The sequence below is a fragment of the Aphelocoma coerulescens genome, chromosome 6 (genome assembly GCF_041296385.1).
Source record: "Aphelocoma coerulescens isolate FSJ_1873_10779 chromosome 6, UR_Acoe_1.0, whole genome shotgun sequence".
Lineage (NCBI taxonomy): Eukaryota > Metazoa > Chordata > Aves > Passeriformes > Corvidae > Aphelocoma > Aphelocoma coerulescens.
The window spans coordinates 8456264-8473236 of record NC_091020.1 but is presented as its reverse complement, the minus strand read 5'-3'; the positions used below and the strand labels follow the sequence as shown (position 1 = coordinate 8473236).

General features: G+C 41.4%; 1 long non-coding RNA gene across 3 annotated transcripts in view; it reads right to left on the bottom strand.

Moving 5' to 3' along the window:
- Nucleotides 1–16973, bottom strand: part of LOC138112294 (uncharacterized) — a 296238-nt gene that overhangs the window by 196986 nt on the left and 82279 nt on the right. Inside the window, exon 3 of one of the 3 annotated variants that reach the window (XR_011151664.1) lies at nucleotides 1007–11072. The exons of the other annotated variants lie outside the window; for them this stretch is intronic. This is a non-coding gene — a long non-coding RNA (uncharacterized lncRNA). Of the gene's footprint in view, nucleotides 1–1006; nucleotides 11073–16973 lie in introns of those variants that run through there. 3 annotated transcript variants of the gene reach the window in all.

Here is a 16973-nt window from a genome sequence, read left to right as displayed (position 1 = left end):
AGCTGTCAACAGACTAATAAAATCCCCAAATTTTGCTTTCTCCTTTGTAATCACCAAGGGCTCACCTCCACATCCAGTCAGCAAGATAATTGAATAACATGGGTGAAAGAACACAGCCCTGCCAAGCTTCTGGACTGACCTTGAACTCTTTGGTCAGCTCACCATGTACAATGCCTCTTTGTGTAAGCCCCTGAAGAATAAACTCTGAGCAAGCAGATCAATTTCCAGCCATCTTTCTCAAGCATTGCATAGAAAGACTCAACAATTTGAGTTATATATTGCAGTAAAACTGGCCCAAACCAGTAAGAGTTTGAGGTCAGTATTGGTACTGAGTTTGTCAAATCGGAAGTATGTCATCACCTAATGCCTGGACCTGTGTTGTGCTAAGTGTATGTGATTTTATATATATTTTTTCTTTTTTTAAGATAATACAATAGATGCATACCTCAGGCAATATGTTTTTCTGTGACCCAGTTCTCAGATTTGCTTTATATTTCTCTAAAACTCTTATAGGCCTATATATCATATCATATCATATCATCATTATACTTTCCCTCACTTTACTCTGCCAAAATGGTAACTAATACAACTATTATGTACTCATTTATTAAGCATGATTACGCACAAGGTAATTCATCATCCAGGAAGAAATTAGTAGCCAGTTGTTTTCACATTACTGTGCATAGTGATGAGTCTATAGCTGTGGGTCATGCCAGCAGAGGAATGTGGTGATCTCTATTTCACACTGAGCACTTCTCAGACACCCTCTACAATGGTTAACTTCAAGAACCAAAGGGTCAGTTTTATTTGGAGAAAACAACACAAGTAGCTCACTCCCCATGCTTTTTTAGTTCTTTTTAATGGGAAATTGCATTATTTCCTACCATCAGCCAGCTCAAGATGCACAAGGTTGTCTGTTGTCATTTGCTTCTGTTTGGGTTCCTCCCAGGACAGGGTGACAGCAAGGACCAGTAACCCTGAGAACAGAAGCCTTATTATTTTTCAAAACATAACAACCAGAGTTCAAAAGGAGAGAGGCACTTTTAAGATACCCAGGCATAATCTGTGTGCTCCCCTTGAAAGCAAAATTTGTAATTAAAGCTGGCATTTCTGAGCAGCCTGCTAGTGCTGGTCATCTTGCTAACAAACAGAGAGGACATGCTTTGTGACACCGGCACACAATCCGCGGGGACGAGCCGGTGCCGCTCCTGCAGGAAGCACACCGAGGGATGTATGCATCTGAGATGGCCTAGAGGGAACCCAGCTGAGAGATGTTTGGGAAACAAAATGGGCATGTAGTCACAGCAGAGAAATAGGAGATGAAGTGAACACTGCTTTGCTTTCCCACAAGCTTTTCCTGTTATTTTGCCTTCCTTCCATTTCCCTCTATATAAATGCAGAGCAGCAAATTTTATTTCATTTTTTTTTTTAATATTCTGAAAGTGAGAACTTGGAAAGCAAGATAACAAAAGAGTGACAGGCTTGAACATTCAGAGCAAAACCTCTGGATGGGAGATAGAAAATAATTTGGCTCTCCAAAACCCTGTAATAAAGAATTAAGTAGTAAAATGCATCTGATTGTTATGCAGGTCATTTTCTCAGATAAAAGCATAGAGCAAAACCAGCTCACTTTTCCTTTCTTTTTTTTTTTTTTTTCTTTTTAATTTAAATAAGTTTTAAGTAGCATGGGTATTATGGCTTTGGAGATCACAGACATATTTCAGGTCTCACATTTTTATTACTCACACTGGGCTGTAAGAAAAAGGATCTTGGATAATCCGGTCACGTAAATTATTTCATGTTTTATTGAAAACCTCACCATCCCCAAGAAAAGATCTTGAAACAGTCAAAAGGCATACACCATACAGAATCAAATTTATATACAGTTAATTGCTTTGAAGAAGGAAGAACAAGTTGCACCCATTGAGATTCAGAAGTGTGTTACCACTAAGTGTGTTAATCTGTTCTGCTTGGCTTCCCAGCTTGGGAGAGCCAATCACCATCCACAAATCCAGTCCTCTTGGAGAGGTTTTTCAGAACAGATTATAGCACTACACCTCATTTCAAGCATTCATCTGCAAACAGGCAAGAGGAAAGCACCACTGCAATTAACAGGGGTCAGATGGACTACCCCTGGTACAGGAAATGCTTGCTAGAGCATTCCGGTGGCAGTTTGTAGCATACTGTGACTCACATCCATCTATCCCTTCTTTTCTTCTAAGGGGAACAGAATAAAGGTAGGGTAGATAATGAGAAAATTCTTCTGTATTTGAAGAGAGATTTCTGCTAAAGCATTTCTTACCAAGGCCACGTAACTAATTTATGCTAAATTAAAAAACAGATGAAGGCAAAACAGAGAGAAGACATTTCATAGTATGGAACATTTGCTTGGAAAGAGATGATATGTAAAGACAAGCAGGAGGTTCTTCTGTCTTCAGTGAGATCTCTGAATTGTTACTATGACTCAGGAATGATGGATACAGTGGCAAACAAAAGCTGTGATGATGAGTGTGGACTTCATTGAAGGTAATCAGATCCCCCTTAAGAGCTTTCACCAATAAATCATTTTTGGACCACCAGGTATCAGGAGGGAAATCAAATCCCTAAGCAGAGATTCAACAGAAGAAAAGGGAAGATACAGTCTTTTGAAAGGGATGACATACAGCATACCCAGATAAACAGTAGAAAAACACAGGAACACAGATGAAAGAAAAAAAATATCAGTGTTCAGATCTTAATACAGATAATATTTTTGTGACAAGTAAAGTACTCCTGAAAAAGAAGCAGTTTAGATCCAGCCGGGGGGATGCTCAGACACATGTTCATCTGCTGTTCCACCTGGTGAGCAGAAACAGGGAGCCAGCTCCCCCAGCAGCCAGGAGCACTGCCAGGCAGAGAAGGCAGAAATCACAGGGCCCCAGAGAACAAACTCCTGCCTCTGTGCTTGCTCATAACCTATTAATCTGACAGAGATTCTGATTTAAACCCAACTCTGCTGAGAGCAATCCTCCATGGGTCCACTGGCATGAGGAGCCAGAGACAACTGTAGTTGTAGCATGGCACAGTACAAATTGTTAGAAGCTGTAAAAAACAACAAAATCAGGAGATACAAATAAATGTAGTGGTGGGGAATTAACACAGCTTTTCTGAAGATGAGCAGCGTCACAAAGATGTGCTGCACTTTGGTTTTAAAGAGTCAGTGTACATCAAGAAATTTCAGTGATTTTATACAGCTACAATTTGGAAAAAGTCCTCAACATGGAGCACTCCTGCTGCAAATGAGGGACAAAGCCCCTACAGTTGTTATTCTGGGCTTCTGAACAAGACTGAGCATGATTACACATTCAGTTCTCATGCTGTCAAAGGGCTGATGCTTTTTGTCCAACTTGCTTTTCTTAGTTATTACATTTTTCTAGAACCCACATCCCTGAGGGACAAACCCATGTGAAGTAGTGGTGTACAGGTGAATCAAAACCTACGTTAGCCTGCAGTAGAGAATCCCTTCATCAGCACACCACACCTTCATTGTTTCACCCAAAGCAGGAGTACTTTCTGCGGCTGATTTCCAATTTCATTTAAAACAATCTCACCCATTGTTACACCTCCTCTTGCCCTGAAAGGCTCATTTCACCACTTGTTAATGTCTTTCAAAAAGTTTTTCTGGCAGATCATCTCCCTGCTCTTTATGATAAAACTTGTTGTACTAATTTCTCTTCCTCAGCGATGTTTATTCCCTCAAATATTTGCAGAACATTGCCAAGTCACCTTGCAATCACTGCTTGGAGCATTCCTATCTCATCTGCAGCCCTTCTGCACACAGCCAGCCAGTTCTTCCCCCCTCCTTTATAATTGTTCATCTTGTCAGTTAGTTTCTCTGAGCTCCCCTTTCACTTTGTTTTATTAATTTTTCAGCACACATGAGGTAAGTAGAGATTAGCAGCCTCTCTCCATCCTTGCCCACAGTGCAATCACCGTGAGACCCAGGAGGAGTTGATTCCCCTGGTCCCACATGAGGGGCAGGACCGTGCCTGTGCAAGGCACCTCCTTCCAAGGGATTACACGGTCCATTACAGCACCCAGCAGCACCAGTGCTCACATCCAGGCAGCTCTCCATGTCACTTCAGAGCCTGAGTGACCCCTGTGGGCACAGAGGTTTAGAATTCCTCCCAAAGCACTTCCCCCAGGATGGGTCACTGAACTCATTCCCTTCATTGCATTGCTTTCTTCCCTATGTTCCTTGTGCTTGGTTGGGAGAGGTTGTTGCACTTCCCCACACACACTTTTTCCTGAACAAAGGTGTTATTTATGGTTGAGTGGAAGATAATGGAGTTTTCTGTCTGTGTGGGTATGGCATACCCACTGCAGTGATTTTCCATTTCATTCATATGCTCTGTAGCTTCCCACCTAGTCCTGCAAGAAAATAAAACACATCTGTATTGATAGATACAGATATATCTGGGTTTTGGACAGACCTGGATGTTGCAGGCCTAGATAAGATTACATTCATCCCAATTTATCAGAGTGGTGGTTACACATGCGTAGTGAGGGACTCTATTATCCTGTCTTTAATTTACTCTCAAGGAGTTCATCTCTCACAAAATCCATATCAGAGCCCCCTTTCTCAATTATTTTAGTCAGGGAGGGGAGAGGTCTTTATCTGATCTGATAATGGAGCTATTTGGCTCAGCCCAGCCATTAATCCATCTGACAGCTTTCCTATGAAAAAGCAGAATTTTCATCCCCCACTCCAATTTATTTCATCATCTGCACTTTCTTTCTCCCAACCCTGGTTGCTGGTAATAATGAGAACTGTCTAGAAAAATATATAAATATGGCACATGTGTATAAATACAGATAAAGCAGGTGGCACAGGTGTGAGAAGAAGGGAATTCTGCCTTTGCAAGAATTTTTAACTTAAGCATTTACTTGCCTTATGGAAACTTAAACCAGTCACCATAATTGAAAATATCCCAACACAAACTCCCATTTTTATCAATAAACAAGCTCCTTATTTTGTTGTGTGTGGAAGGATTGTTTCCTTGGGGGAGCTGATTTTGTTTTATTCTGGTTTTGTGTAGATCCCTATCACAGCAGTTCTCTGGTCTTAAAGAAAAATGCTGTATTGTAATTCCAAAGCAAGATTGACTCATTGTGATGATACTCCAGGTATCATGGAGCAAATCTGGAAAAGAGACAAGCCTGCAATATGGATATTGAGCTCTCCTGTCTGACCTGCTGCTCTGCAATTATCCTTAGCTGACAGCATCTGACAAGGCTTAGAGTTGGACAAGCAGAAATCTCCGTGGAGAAGGGGTTTTCTTGGTTGTTTTTCTTTTTAAGTAAGAAAAACTGATATATAAGGCAGCTGCCAAAATAGTTTACATTTTACCCAGTATTAATAATATTCACAAAGTATTTTTATTTTAAAAATGCCAAACCTGTTAAACATTTAGCCATAATGTACTTTAAATAGAAATAATGTTTTGAAATTAATTCCAAATTCTCTGTCTCTTTTCAAAACTTTGGAAGCAGAAGATAATGCTTTTCAGGTCAAAAACAGCATCTTGTTTCCAAAGTTAGAGTAATTCTACCAACAAACATAGGCAACACTCAGTCAAACACTCAGGCACTCTCACCTACTGCAACTTGGTTCCCTGTTTTTACAGGTGGCAGTTCAGAAACATTTCAAATGAGGTCAGGAGAGGAAAGGAAAAAAGGATTTTTCCCACAATAACATCCTAAGACAAATCAGAGTTTGTACTTTTCCTGCTTCTGTTTCTACATTTTAGCTCCAAAATCACTTGAAGATAATTTCCAGGCATGCAATTGAACACTTGCATTTTCACCAAGCCACTTCAATTTCTTAGTTGAAAGTGAAAACATGAAAATGGAAAACATCTCAGCCATGCTGGAGCATCTCCTCTGGGTTTTGGGGAATCCTCTCTTTTCTGGTTAGGTTTTTGGCCCTGCTGTGCCTCCAGATGATGAGACCTCACTGTGCCATGGATGAGTAAATGGCATAAACCCACCATACTTGGAGACACCTCAATGGCCATGCCTGAATATTTAAATAAACCACCCATTTCTACCTCCTGCCAAATCATCACTGCTGCCACTGGCTCATTCCCACCTCCACTGTCACCACAGCTCCCTACAGGACAAGTGGCTCATGACACAAGCTCAGAAACAGAAATGCAACTATAAACTGCAAAACTTCCCCAACAGCCTGAATATTCTGTCCCTGAATGGTTTAGTCATTTTATATCTTCCAAGCCTTTTTATTTTTGAGGCATCCTTTTTTGCTTCGTGCCAGTTCTATAACCAAAAAAAAAAAAAAAGTACCATGAATTGATTTTTTTTTTTAAAGAACCTCAACAACGATGTCTGTCTGCTCCCCACCACACTTTCAGCCATTTAAACTGACAGTCTCTCATGTCCTGCTGTGACTGAGCTGCCCTGAAAGTTTACCACACAATTTAAACTGCTTCCTACACAGGACTTGAAGTCTCTACAGGTCTTGAAATGAGGGTGGACTTGTATAAGAGAGGCTATATATCAATTTATCAGCAATTTTGTAAAGGCAAACATTTACAAAGATGGAAAAGAAAGATACATTCTCAACGATGTCTCCTAGGCCCAGCAAACACTCATAGCAAATCCTGATCCCTTTCAGGTTCATCTGGCCCATGTCTCTCTCATATATAATGTTTCTTCTGCACCCCTTTAGTGGGAAAAGAACAACTGATAATGTACAAAAAGAGGGACTTTCCTTTGTTTATTTCTACAAACGCATTGCCTAAGTGCATTTCAAACTGAAAGCTCACAGAAATCATTGGTGGCATAAAAATGGAACTAAAAGGATTTACATGGCCTGGATAAATTTTAAACTACTTTAAACATTTCCCTGAAGTAAATTTTCTTCCTTCCACAGAGAAGTACTGAAAAAGAGAGACAAGAAAAAACAATTTAATTAACCATTCCAAAGAGTTTCCAGGACAAATTCTTAACTAGCTCTGAGATTTCCTACTTGTAACTCAACTCTCTGTCTGATTAAGCTTCTTTGGGTAAACATGTTTCCATTTTTGTAAAATCTGTTGAAATCAAATGATGAAAATTTGCCTTCACAGCTCTTTTACAGCAGGGCATGCTTCTTGCAGTACCTGTTTGTTTCTTCTTGGCTTTGGCAGGATATGTTTTCTAAGAACTGAGCCTTGTGCACCCTGCTCAGCAAAATGGGTGACTAGTAGCACCACTGGATCATGAAAAGGAATGAAATTAAGATTTCTGAGCAAACTTCAGTCTGCCAATGATTGAGAGAGTCAGAAAGGTCAAATCACCTCCTTCAGGTCTCACATTCCCAGCTCTGGCAAGGACTGTGTGGGCTATCCCTCTATAATACACGTTTTATCTACCAGCAGTGTTAATTTTTTTTTTTTGTAGTCCCCCAACTGCTCCACGGTCCTGAGGGAGTAAAAACAAACAACAAAACCCTAACGACTTAAACCCCAAAGTATTTGCAAGGCATATATTTTAAAAGCAATTCAGATGCTCAGAAACCTAAGCCTGTATGCAAATGACTTATAGACATTAATGGACTTTATATGTGTTAGTTATTTATAAAGCACTTCCTCTTGACATAGTTTCTGCTTTCTTTCAAGACTTTGTTCATCAGGCACTTACACTCTGCAACAAACATACTTTTTTACACACTTAGTTCAAATTAAAGACAGCACTATCTGTTATGTAAGTAGATTGCGTGACAAGCAGGGAGCACAACTAATAGTCCATAACAGATTTTGTCTTTAATCACTAAAGTATATCTCTGGTTTACAGAAGAAAAACTAACAAAATGGTGAAGACTGTGCTGGTGCCAAAACCAGACTGTCCTGCTGTGATGCCCTCACGTTGCATCTCCACAAGAGCCCGAACAACTGTGAGCTTTCAAAGCTTATGGCACACTCCATTTTCTTTCCACTCCGTGGCCTGGACCCTGCAGCACTAAACTCATATCTAACATAAATGCTGCACCAACTACTACAACCACCTGCAAGTTCTGTGAAGTATAAAACCTAAAAGAAGGATTTTTTTTCTTTTTTCCAGTCTGAAAATTCTTTTTGTTTCTTGGAAACTATTTCCTTCAAAAATCACAACCACCTCAAGGGGACTTTCTAGTAGTTACCACGTTTTTGAGCTGCTGTATTACTCATCCTTCCTTTTTGCCTGCCCCCTCACACTGCCTCCCCTTCCCATATCACACATCATCAAATTTACAGAATGGAAACCATTTAAGACACCAAATTATTGCTGAAGGTGAACAGGACATAAAAGTCAAGTACCATGCTCTGCCTGACTTTTGGGATTCCTCACGAATCGTATTCTCTATTTTACTCATCAAAATGTCATGTTCAAAAAGTTACACAGCCTGAAGAACTGGGGAAACAACAGAAAGGAGAAGGGAAGAAAAGGCTTGACCCTCGTGCTATTGCTCATGCTTGCCTATAAAAAAATTGGAAGAAGATTCCCTAGTCTGACAGCAATCACAGCCGTCTTGACAGTGTCTAACACATGAATAATGTGTTGTCAGCTCAAAAAAAAGCCCAAACCTGCTTGTCTCCAAAGGCCATTTTACAGCTAGTGTGTGTATCTGACACGAGGGAAAGAGAGATTGCATCATCCCAGATATGTGACACTCCCTGGGTACACAGCTGCATGCTGGAGTGACTTCCATGATAAACATGTCACTTCTGCAGAAAACTGATGGCAGCCAGAATTGTCATTTCTCTAATTCGTTCTTCCCAGTCACTTTGTCCTCCTCATTCCAATGCACTTTGTAGATCAAGATTCAACACATCTATTGATTTCCTTAGTGCATAAGGTTAAAAATATTTTTAAAGTTTCTGACTGAACTGGGTCCACGATACCTTAGCACTTTGATTTTTTCCATTTCAATAAAATGAATTAAAGTTGAGGAAAGAAAGATGGAGACACGTAAACTTTAGAGACAAAAGCCTGGTTTTGATCAAATAAAGTACCTTTGAGAATAGTAAGCCCTGCTAATGTGCAGTTTAATACTACTTGGTTATAGCAGTATTTTGTTTGCTCTTGCCTTTAAATAGAAACATAACCCAGGCTGTGCATACCAATTTCTCTTCAGATGCTTGCTGTAGTTAAAGTTTCTAACTGTTCCCAAATATAATGCTCATTACTCATAACAGTACATAATCTTTACAAAGTGAAGGGATTTTTTCACAGGGTTATAGATAATTTGGGCCAGCACAGCCCATTCTGGGCTATGAACGTGTCAGAATATCTCCTATGATTGCTTTCATATGGAATGACACTGTACCTAGCAGGGAAATGTATCTGCTTACTAATTTTTGTCTTTTCACTGGCCACTCCTGGTAACTACCCAATATATCTGATTGATTTAAGGTTGGTACTTAGGAAAAAAAAGAAACAAAACACACATACACAGCTTTCTCCTTTTTTTGTGCTTCTCTGCTAGATCAGTGGAGCTTTGCTGCTCTGTTTACAACATGGCTGATACTTCTATGGCACAAAACAGATTTTGCAGAACCCCACTTTTGTGTTTCTGGCTTCCCTGCAGGAGAAGGCAGCAGCACAGGCAGGGTGAGGAGAGGAGAGCTGGGCTGCTGCCTCCTCCCAAGCACAGGCCTGTCCTTGTGACAGTCTGTCCCAGCCATGGCAGCAGCGTGGAGCGGGAGCAGGGACAGACTGCAGAGTGCCACACATTTTGCTCTGCAGCTCTCCACAGGCTGAGATGAAGTGCAGAGCAGCAGCTCTGCCCACAGGGGTGCCTTGTCAAGTCAAATCAGTGCAGGGCCCTGGGCTAGACCTCCACCAGTTATATAAAACACTGTCCGTAAGACCTCCTGGCCAGTGCTACAGAACAAGTGCTGGACTCAGAGAGCTGACCACGGGTCCATTTCCTCCATACTGTGGGGGGAAGAGAGGTACTGCATCCTTCTGATCGCTCCCTGGCTTTTCCCAAGTCATTGCCAGAGCAAAACCCTCCTCTTTGCTGCATGCTAACAGGGAAAGCACTGGATGTAAATTGCCAGTGTGACACAAAGGATGTCCTTTTCACTCTTTTCTTCCTATTTTTCTTCCCGTGCTTGCCCCAGAGTGCAAGTCCTGCTTTCCTTTCTGTGGCAGTTACATCTGTCAAACCTGTCACATCTTGCATTTATTCAGGCCGGATACAAAAGCTAAAGCAGGTGCTACAGATGCTTCCTTGATTAGTGTAATGTGTTGATATTGTTTCTTGATATTTCACAAAGGAAAGAGAGAATGAAAGATAAAAAGATAAAGGGAGAACAGCGGCAGCATTAGATGAGATAAATGGCTTTAGAGTACCTTGTTCTGCTGTGATGGCTTCCATCAGACATGCCCAGCAAGGTAAAAGAGGCATTTTTTCAAACAGATGGTCTCAAAGTCTTTACAGCATTACAGCTCCAAGTAGCAGCATAGCTCACTGCCACACGCTGGGGAAGAACTGTGCCATGAAGGAGACACACTCAATTTACCTGCCTGCCTTAACAGCATCTGAACGCCGGCTCTGCTGAGGTGTTAAACTACACCTGAGCAAAAGGCAGCTGCTAGAGGGACACAGCTGAAGGGACGGACAAGAAATAGAAGCCTTTTGTTAAGGCAATGAATTTGCATTCTGAGGACAGAGCAACAAACCACGTAATCTCTGTGACAAGGTTTATGCCACGGTGCAGCTTGTGGACAGTGCAACATCAGATCCATCCATCTCTCCCTGAAAATATGAGGGAGGCAGTCAGCACATGATGGAAATTCACATTGCAGAAAACTGGTTACATCCAAAGTTCTGCAAATAGTATATTGGTTGTGTGCTGCTGCCATACAGAGCCAGGCTGCCAGGCACTTCTGGGGACATATATTGCATTCGCTGGAGAGAAGCCTTTAGTCAGCACAGGAGACTCATTTCCAGCTGTCTAGACAGACAGTAACTCTGAATTTGCAGCTTGCAGTAGGTCTGTCTGCTTCGCAAAAGATGGAGTAAATACAGCCCAGGTTTCTGTTCCCTGTATGTAAAATGGAGATAACAAATTATAACACTGTCTTTGCCTTTCTCTTTCTTGTCTACTAAATTTGTGGTGCTTTAGAAAGAAAAAGAAATGTCTCAACAAAATGGGGTTTTATTTTAAATATCCAGCTGATCTCCAGCCCCTTTAGATTCCTTTATCTAGAAGCAGAAATCAGTGCATCAGTTGAATGTGGTTTGGGTTGGTGCAGAGCATCTTGAGACAGATCAACTCTCCTGCATCAATGATTCTCTGATACCCTCAGCAGGCTTTGCTATCCTGGTTTATTTTCCTTAAAGAAGCTATACCTCTGTACCACTGCATCAGAAATGAGCCTTCAACACAGGTTGACCCCGGGCCACGAAAATAGAAATTTGCCTAAATTGGCATGCTATTTTCCAGCTGCTGTCCCCTACTTGAGCGGAGCTGGCAGATTTATGCATTCAGTATGTATTAGCTTAAACTACTTTTACCTAATGATAAAGGAAAACACTAATTCATAAATAACCCCAGGCAGTGGCAGGCCTGAAATGTATACATTACTTACGTATATCTGTGTTCAGCAAGCTGAAAAATGACAGAATGCCCCAGCAGTGCAACCAGGCAAAGCATAAAGCATTCAGCTGAGCAAGAGGAGAGGCCACGCTGTGCTCCTCGCACAGGCTGGGCTGGCAGGTCCTGGGTATATTCCTGTTGCAGATCAACCTGGCTGCGTGAGCTGCCAGGGCCTGAGTCAGCAAAACAAGGAGAAACAGAACCTCCAACCACACCTGGCGGCATGGGGCTGCCACAGAGAACCTGGCAGGTTGTGGCCCCAGATCAGTGTTGCTGCTCACTGGGTATTGCCTCTCGCCCACCCACCACCTCAGGTATTTCCCCTGCTCTTCTGCTGCAGGAGACAGAATATATAATTTTTCATGGGGCAAGACATGCCAACACTTTAATAGATTGATTTTTCTTATTCTTCCATATGAAGGTAAATCCCAGACCTGCTGGGCTGGGCCACTTCCAAGTTTTGCAGTCAGGGATTTCCACGGAAAGAGCTGACAATGCAAATGGTTCCCGCTAAGGTTTTTTTCATGACCCCAGTGACCTTTTTATTCTGAGCAGATAGCAGCTTTTATCTCTTTGCACCATTTGGTTACCATACTTTTATATGGCTGAGTGAACCTCTGATACTGCTACCTGGGGAGAACAGGCATGAGAAATTCTTTCATACAGATCTGTAAAACACTTCCTTACTGAGGCACAGCACCCAGCTAGCCCAGGCTCGGCACTCACATTAAGCACTTCACTCTCACACTGCAGCGTCTCCTTTTAGTCCATTACTGAATGAGTAGAGCTGCTCTCCCGATAAAAAAAAATGCTACACTTCAGTTGTGTTTCAATCACCACAGATTAATACATCTGCTAACCAAACACAGTCATTATTCTAGTCCATTTTCTTCTTAATGAGTCCATCCTCACTTCAACTCCAGCCTGGCACAGGTGGGAATCTGTGAGAGAAGTTAGCAAGAACCCTTTCTCTTCCTCATTCAGACTAATTCCTTAAAAGAGACCAGCCTAGCAATTATTAGCGTTCATAACCTCTTTCTTAATTACCTACATAAAAATCAAAGCTCTGCAAAATACGGGAAGACTATGAATAAACTGCCTCATGTTTTCCAGAAACACTTGCCTAATTATTAGTATTTTTAAAATGTGATTACACATGAATAATAAAGAGAAAAATCCTTTGCATTTTTGTATTTCCTCTATATAGTATATGGGCAAGCCTCCACTAATCAGATATTCCTTCCAGCAACAATGCAACCCATTATTTCTGAACTTTTGGTACTTTCATCCTGGAAGCTCTGGAGCAGTGTGACCAAGGAGACAATCAGCTTAAAGGTATTTGGATGCTAATGAACTACAGATGTGCTGTTCAATAGGCTGAGAAGGATAGTAGTGCCTTTAACTCTACATTCACTTACTCTGCAGCGGAACACCAGAGCTGGGAAATGACAAGGAAGAAAAGAGAAACATGGGAAATAGTGTACACTAATCTCTGGCATCCATGCTTTGCATTTCTCTCTTCCAGGCAAAAGAACAGAATGCCTCGATCCACGGTTTGGATCCTAAATGAAAGATTAATGATGGTCTCACTTTGGTATTTCGCTGAGGTAACAGCCTCCCATCAGTACCTCCGATTTCTATACAGTAGCACCAAACATATGTTCTCGCGTACCCTACTCTCAGGATTACCCTGGCAGAGGGATGAATAAACAAAGGAAAACTAATAGCATGCTCAAAGGGTGTGTGGTGGCCAGAAACCTGCTCAGGCTGACAGAGAATTGCTAAAAGGGACTGTGAACAGGCTGCTTGGGCGTGCTGCCCCAGCTGCCATGGAATGAAGCCCATGGAGAGGCCCGCAGGGAAGCAAACATGTAAAGTGAGAGGTGTGTATGAGAAAGTCGAGTAAAGAATAGTTCTTAATTGTAAAAGTCAGGCTCCCCAGGTGTAGGAACAACGTTCAGCTGTGAAAATGTTGCCAGAAATCTTCCAAGGGATGTATCTTGTAAGGTCACAGAAAGGCAGTGGGCACTTCAAATTCAAGTGGAAGGAAAATATTTAACAAAATAATGACAAGGGTCGACTCATTACTTCAGCTGGATTTTGAGACATGCTGTCTTTTACCATTATTCATGTATTTATTTCCTGACAGATGATGTCAGCACTGCAATTATTTGTGCTGGTGCCAGCATGCAGCTTCTGGGCTGGCCCATCACCCCAAGAAGACTGAGACTGTGGCAACGGTTATGGTGACTGACCCTTCACAAACAGGAAAAGAGACAAAAGGCGGAGCCACAACACTCGACCAAGCTGCAAATTTTGCAAGTTTACCTTCTCATTCTCCCTGCCTGTCTGAGCGTGCCAACTTGAAACTGCTGTAAGCAACACTACAAGCAAGTGAAACGTTGTTTGCAATTAATCTCTGACAAATGCAAACACCATATTACACCAGTGGAATCAAACTTAGATTTCACATTGAGACATCTTTGAAACCAGCCAGCTGGTAATGTGCTTTGATGAGTTACTAACACTTTTGAGAAGACCAATCTCCTGTCAATAGCAACAATTTCAGAAAAATGGCTTTTTAAAATATCAACTCTCCAAACTAACGTGCAGGGGATTTGTTTAGGTTGCAGAAAGTCAGGCAGGTAATGGCAACTGCACCACTGCTGCTACAGAATTTGTATTGTCCCGTGTCTCCCTGACACCGGTGTTTACTAATTGATAAAGATTTGAGACCACACCGCAGTGCTTGTCTCTCTCCAGTTCACCTAGCAGCTAATAAATGTTTCCAGGATTCCATCCTTTCATTACTGAGTCAATTGAGGGGAAAATAGGTTTTGCTCCTTGAGTCAAAACATCGCTGGAGAATTTGAGGTGCTGTTTCCATCTCCTTAAAGATTGCATCTTCGTTGCATCTTTAAAAGAGGACTGTGAATGCCTCTTAGAGAAACTTCCCCAGCTCTTAATTTGCCTAAAGGTAACAGTATGAGCTGTGCAGAACAATTCTGAGAGAAAACAGGAGAAAACCACAGTTCAGCTAGATTTAGAGGGGGGGGAATACGCTTTTAAAATTCAATGGAGGAACACCACTTTTATGTGAGCTTGTATTTCTGGTAAAAAATTCTAGGAAATTGCTTAAAAGCAAATAAAAGAGGATTATCCTATTTCCCTATGACTAATGTTTGTTGCTTTTTCTTCCAGAATCCCCAATCATTTTTGCTTATTTCTCTTTGAACCAGTAGGTTTTTCCACAACTATACAAATGCAGCAACATGCTGAGGTAATTTACACTTGGTGCAGATAACTGATTAATCTTAATGATTTAGCATTTAGCCCTTTTGTCTTGTTTCTGCTCTCACATATCACTGATCTGGAGACAGTCAGGTGTCTTGCAATCCCCGACCACATGCGAGTACGATTCCATACCTACACGGTGAATTCTCTGAAAACTAAAGTAGCTATCTACTCCAATCAGTAAAAAATACCCAGAATCTGGAGCTGCATGTCCAGGGACTGCAAAGCTGTTACTCTTCAGAATTGAGACTGAATATCATGTTACATCATTTGATCTGATTAGCTTTCCTCCCAAGACTTAGTGAGGAATTGTCACAGCTGGATAGATATCCATAAAGTTTATCAGAAAAAGCAAAAGAAATGAGACTACTATAGAAAAAGTACAGAATCAGTTGATTGTTTTCAATCTTTTTTTCTAATTTTCAAAAGATTAAGTTTTAGGATTGTTGCTTTCTTTGTGGACCTTTTAATTCCTTAGCAAAAGAAGTCACAGAGATTTCAGAAAAACAGTAAATAAGCAGGGGAAGGCATTCACACTGTAAAGCAAAACTGTCCCTCTGAACTTCTGAGGAGAGGAAAAACATGGAAGACAAGGATACTGATGCCTGAAATAGGGAAGCCAGAAGAAAAGTGAATGAATTCTGATTTCACTGACCAGAACACGTACACAAGGTTGAAAAGGAAGAAGAAGAACTCAAGAGAAATGCAAAGAGCCCTGGGAAGCAGAAAGATGAAGCATGTAACCAGAATTATGTGATTGGCAGGCAGCAGGAAGTAAATCAATGGAAAATTGTAAAAACAAGAGTGCTGCTGTTGAAACAGATTTTTGGACACTGACATATTTTCTCTGGCATGGAGCAAAGCAACTGCTAGGATCTTAATAAACAATTTTGGATCTACAAAACCAAATTTTTCCTATTAAAATAATCTTCTTGGGGCCTTTGGAGACTTCTGCTTTGATCACTACTAAAGTTTGAGAACTCTGATCCTTTTTTAAAGTCCTTCTCCCTGCTTCTCCTATCCATGAAGGAGAGACAGAAAACATTTTTTAAAAATGAAGTAGGCAGGTAGAAACAGAGCTTTTTCCATGGGATATTGTAGGATTCATGCATTCCCATGAAGAACTTTTTCTTGATTGTTCCTCCTCCTAAAAGTAGCAATGGAAAAAAAGATTTCACTAGAGATTACAAATTAAACTCTGTAGCATTTGAGAAAGTCTTTAATGTTGGTGCAAGCTGGGACTTCTAACAACGATCTCAGTCAAGAGTAGCACAGACAAGAGCTGGACTGTTTTCCCCCAGCTCTCTGAATCTGTCTTTACTGATCATCCTTGCCTCAGGCTGCCCTTCTTGGGTCAGATCCAAGCCTATTCCAAACAGAAAGATCTTCTAAATCTAATTAGGTTTAGGAGGAAACTCCAGGCACTTCAGGCTTGCTTTGTGACACCCCCCTCTCGTCACTGGGGTAGGAGATGCTTTGTTGCAACCATTGCTGTGCAATTAATGCCAGACTGCTTTTGTGATATACACTGATAGGGCATTAAATTAAGTGCTCACCTCCTTTCCACTAGGGAATTCAGCCAGGACAACTTGTTTCCTAATGGATATATGCCAAGGGCTGACAAAAGATGTGGATCTGAGTCAAGCATAAATTATTTCCATTGTTCCATTTGCCACCTCAGAGGAATGAGAAATCACCAAGAAACAGCACTCTATCAAGCAGCCTATCTGCAACAGCCAGGGACTGCACTTTTAACAAGCCCTGCTCCCAGGAGCTTGAGCTCTCAACAGCTGCTGGCACAAAAATATTGACACCAGCTCACAGAAAGGTCCCTAAAACTTCTGCAAGAGAGATGAAACACTAAATAGGCATGCCGAGAGAATTAGTCTTTCACTTCCAGCGCACAGTGAGAAGAGAGGAGCATATGAGCCATCCAGTTTGAGCCATTTCCTCTGCCCTTGGAAATAAGGAGCCTTTTTATAGGTGAGCCAGCAACCACCTGACCCATTCTCTTGGACACCTGGGAAGCCCTCAGCGCCCACGGAACTTGAT